Raw genomic sequence first — 5,210 nt, 5'->3', positions numbered from 1 at the left:
GGCGCAGCGCAGTACGGTGAATTCTGATTTCAAGTGTCAATACCGAGCCAACCACGGCCCTTGTCCAATTAGAGCGAGGCTGTGTCCTACCACGAGAGTGCGAGACCTGAATCGTTCTAACTCACGGACAACAAGTAGTAGGGCGAGGGGTGATCATGGGCCGGGCTTTGCATTTATAATAAGGGTTATAGAATAGGCCTGGGGTTCTGGGCCTGAAATATAAGTCTTAGCCTAAGTTTATATGGATCCAATTCGGATCAGGCCTGATTCTGGGCCAATGTCTTTCATATATAAAACATTACATATCTATAATATTTTATCTTAAATGATATAATATATATATAAACTTATTTTATACATTATATAATATAAAATATTACATATAATATAAATTATATATGTCATGTTATAATATTTATATATAATATATATAATATAATGTAAAATAACATATATATACATATGTATACATTATACACAAAATATATAAATTTAAATATATGTTGGCCAGTTCGAGCCCAGGCTAGGCTTGAAGTATTAAGCCCAAGCTTGAAATTTCTGAGCTGGGCTGAAATGATCACACCTAACAAGTATCAGATTATAAACGTGGGTCAATAAACCAAGTCCAACACCCGATTTAACATCTCAAATAAATAAAATAAAGAAAAGAGAGAAACCTATATGGAGATAATAAGAGATGTAGATAGAGAAAAAATATCGCAAAATCCTAGAGGAGGGATGTTTTAATATAGGGAAAGGGAAGGGTGTGGCAGCAGAGGAGGAAGAGTCCTCAGGATGATGATCAGGTGAAAGTTGGTATCATGGGAGGAAGCTCGAGTGTAAATCAAGAGGCCGGTCTAGCCTTGGTTCATGGTGAAGGTTTGTAGTGGAGGAAGTGGACCCGCGACTACAAGGGAGGGAGGAGAAGGTACAAGGATATGGGAAATCTCTAGATTTTGCAGTTGTTGTTTTGGAGGATTCAAGGCCGAGGCGTTCACAATAGCTAGGCTCATTGGAGGAGGGTGAGATCCTGGTGGAGGGGTCCAAGGCTTTATTTGAGTCGGACAAGTGGCCTTTGGGACAACGACTTCTAATATGGTCAAATGGCGGGGCAATTTCTTATACTTGAAATTTGGGGAAGTTTTTGGAGTTTTGTTGGTAGGCTAGATAGGGGTGAGCATAAACAGAACCGAAAATTCCAACTTCGATTTTTTTCAGTTTGATTAATTCAGTTTTTGAAATTTCGATTCAATTCAGTTTTTGTAAATTTTGGTTTTTAGAATTAAAAATCCGGTTAATCAAAAAAAAAACGAATTAATCAAAATTCATTATATAATATGTAATATATAATATATAATATATTATACATTTATATATTAATATATTATATATAGTATATTATAATGAAATTCAGTTTCATAATATATATTATAATATATATATATATTATAAATTACAATATACAATATTTTATGTATGTTAGTGAAATTTGGTTTAACCGAAATAACTGAAATTTTCGGTTTTGATTTTCTTGTAATTCAATTTTGGTTCGGATTTGACCTTTTTATTTTGGTTTTTAAAATTTTGGTTTATTCAGTTTAGTTCGATTTTTAACCAAATAAACCAAATGCTTACCCCTATTTGGAGAAACAAACGAAGGATTTCTCATGGAGATGGAGCACAAAATTTTGCAAGAAAAAGGGAAATAAAGCTAATGGCAAATCTAAGTGCTAAAGGCAAAAGGGAGCCGCTAAGGCTCACTTGGGGCTTAAACAACACGACAGGGTACACTGAAGATGGGAGGAGGGGGAAGAGAAAAGGACGAGGAATTGGTAGTGGAATGGACGGTAAGAAAGTTCAGGGGTCTTAGGGATCAAGTAGGGTGGCAAGTTTACTCTTTCCTTTACTTCATGTTAAAATGAAGGTGCTACTAGGGGTGTAAACGGATCGAATTCGAATATGATCAGGCAATATCCAAATTCGAATTCGATTAGAAAATCCAATATCCGAATTCGATTCGATATCCGATGGATATTGAAAATTAATATCCAAATTCGAATCCGATTAAATATCTGAATATTCGATTCGATTCGAATTCAATTAATTAATTATTTTAGATAATTAATAAATATATAAAATAAATATTTTATTAATATAAAGTATATAAATATATAAATTATTTATATAACTAATTATTATATATATTATATAAAATATTTTATATATTATATATAAGAATTAAATAATCAGTCAAATTCGGATATTTATCGAATCGAATCAGGTTATATCCGAATTCGAATTCGATTAACTATTCAGTAAGAATAGGATATTCGAATTCGATCGGTTAGATATTCGAATTATCTGAATTCGATTCGATTGTGTCGAATATCGAAATCGGATTTTTGAATACCGTTGACACCCCTAGGTGCTTGGAATGTTCATTATTTGTGTTTAGGTAGAAGGAGGGTATAGGCTTGGCGCCATTTTATTGCAAGAAACAAAGCTTAGCATGGTAGAGGGTTTAATGGTTAGAAGTATCGTGGGGGATGGGCACTGCAGCTAGGGGGGTGTCCACGATTTGGTTAACTGAACCATGGCTTTGTAAACCAAACCCGTGGTAGCAGTTTTTCCGTTTTGCCAAACTGAAACTGAACCGATACCACCAGTTAACCGGTCTACCGGTTTTAGTTTTTGACCGATTTGGTTCTTTAGTTCTTCGATTTTTTATATTTATAATATATATTATATAAATATATGTACAATATTATATTATGAATAATAAATGATATATAATATATTATAAATATTTTAAAAATATATAATATATAATATATTTATAAATAGATCATTATAAATATAATGAATATATATTTATATATAATACATAGAAAATATGTGACATATATTAAAAATATATATAAAATATACATATAAATATATATACCAGTCGGTTTGGTTAACTGCCGGTTTATTTGTAGGTTAACCGAAAACCGAACTGGTCCTTCGGTTTTTCAAAAATTCTGAACCGAAACCGAACCAATTAATTTAGTTCGGTTTTTTGGTTTTTCGGTTTTTCATGGACACCCCTAGGATTCTGGTTATATGAAACTCTAATACTATCATTGTGATTAACTTGTTTGTTGGAGAATTTTCTATTTCTATTGAAGTTCTGGGTGCGAGTACCACTAAGGTCTATGGTCCTAATGAAGAGTCTGGAAGGCTAGCTTTCTAGGAGGAGTTAGATGGGATCAAGAGTAAGGGTAACTCTCTGTGGTGTATGGGGTTATTTTAATGCTATCAAGTTTCCACAAGAGAAGAAAGGGTGTTCTAGAAGATCTACAAGAATGAGAGCTTTTGGGGATTTTGTTAACAGGCACATGCCGGTGGACTTACCTTTATTAGGAGCAAAGTTCACCTAGACAAATAATCAAGGGTATATCCTACCCTAGTCCAGCTTGATAGGTTCCTAGTCTCGATTAATTGGGAGGGAACTTTTCCTAACTTATTTTAGGAGGCTCTTCCTATACCAATGCTTGACCATAGGCCTATCTTGCTATAGGGGGGAAGGTATGATTGAGAAGAAATATAGGTCCTTTCCAATGTGAGAGCATATGTGGTTTCAAGAGCAAGGTTTTGAAGAGTTTTTGAAGGAGTGGTGGGAGATTTTGAGGTGGAAGGTTCAAGTTCTTACATCCTAGCTAAGAAATTGCAATTGCTAAAAGTTAAAATCTTAGACTAGAAAAAGAACTACTTCAAAGTGATGCAAGTTAAGAAAAGAGATTTGTTACAGACCATTAATGATCTTGACAAAAAGAGGAATAGGAGACTCTCGTAGAGATAAAGAAGGCAGATAGAACTAAAGCCAAGCTACTTTTTAACAAGGTGGCCTACTAGGAAGAAATCAAGTGGAGGCAGCGAACCAAATAAGGGAAAGTTCCTTAAAGAAGTTGCAAATAGGGGAAAGAGTAATTGAAGATGAAAATTCCATTAAAAAAAAGGTAGTGAATTTCTAAAAAAAGTTATATGAAAAGGTTTGGAAGGTGCAGTCAGAAATAGATGGAAGTCTATTTAATGCTATCTTTACCGAGTAGAGAGAGGAGTTGGAGGTTCTATTCTCAAAGGAGGAGGTTTGGGAAATAGTCTTGGGTTTGGAAGGAGAGAAGACCCCTGTACATGATGGTATAACTATGCTATTTTTTAAAAGATGTTGGGAATTCCTAAAGTTAGCCATGATGAAAGCCCAAAACAATGTTCTCGATAAAGCCTCATTGGGACGAAGTCTTAATGCCACCTTTATAACATTGATTCCGAAGGTTCAAAACCCTACACACATCTCGACTATAGACCCATAAGCCTGGTGTGGCTACCCAACCTAGAGGGTGGATGGTTTAAAATATAGAGAGGATGGAGTTACCACCTAATTTTTTGGGAAATGGGAATTTAGAAAACTTTGAGATTTTTCAAAGAACAATAATTTTTTGGTGACTCATTGCCCAATGGGGATGAGATTCTTACGATACGGGGGCCAAGGTACGGTGTGGGAAAGAGTTAAGCACCCCACACAAGACTAGTTAAACTGGCCTCCACTACACCAATGTTCCAAGGGAAATTTAATAATTTTTGGGCTTCAAAAAAAAAGCTCATGCAAAATTAAAGATTTATCCATATGCAACATGATAATATTAGAAAAAAGAAAATAATAAGAAATAATTATTCAACTAAATAAATCATCAAAACAAGTGCTAAATTGCTTCAAGAAAAACGACTAAGATAACAAAAAACTGATTAAGAGCACAAAATAATGATTTGATAACAATTGAAGTAGCAACACTAATGCTGGAATCATGAGAAACAAGACAACAAAAAAAGTAAATATGCAAATAATCCAAAGCATGCGCCTAAGTATGTAAACTACACGCATGAATGTTGTTTATGGATGGAAAATTTTGAAATGGACGGACTTGTGAGACTACCCTATTGCGAAATGCTTAATGTATGAGATTAATTATGATGGCATCTAATAGGGCTGCCATGTGGCCAACTAATTAACAAGAACAGAAAACACGTGTATATAAAAGATATTAATAAAAGTATGCAAATCTAAAAAATCAAATTAGTTGTTTATACTAAGAAAGGGGTAAGAAATTAAATGACATTAAAAAAACAAAAAAGTACAATCTAATTACAAGAGAAGAGTATCTATTGATTTA

Source organism: Nelumbo nucifera, chromosome 5 (genome assembly GCF_055504915.1).
Source record: "Nelumbo nucifera cultivar China Antique chromosome 5, China Antique-T2T, whole genome shotgun sequence".
NCBI classification, from domain to species: domain Eukaryota; kingdom Viridiplantae; phylum Streptophyta; class Magnoliopsida; order Proteales; family Nelumbonaceae; genus Nelumbo; species Nelumbo nucifera.
Note: the sequence above shows the minus strand (reverse complement) of the source record.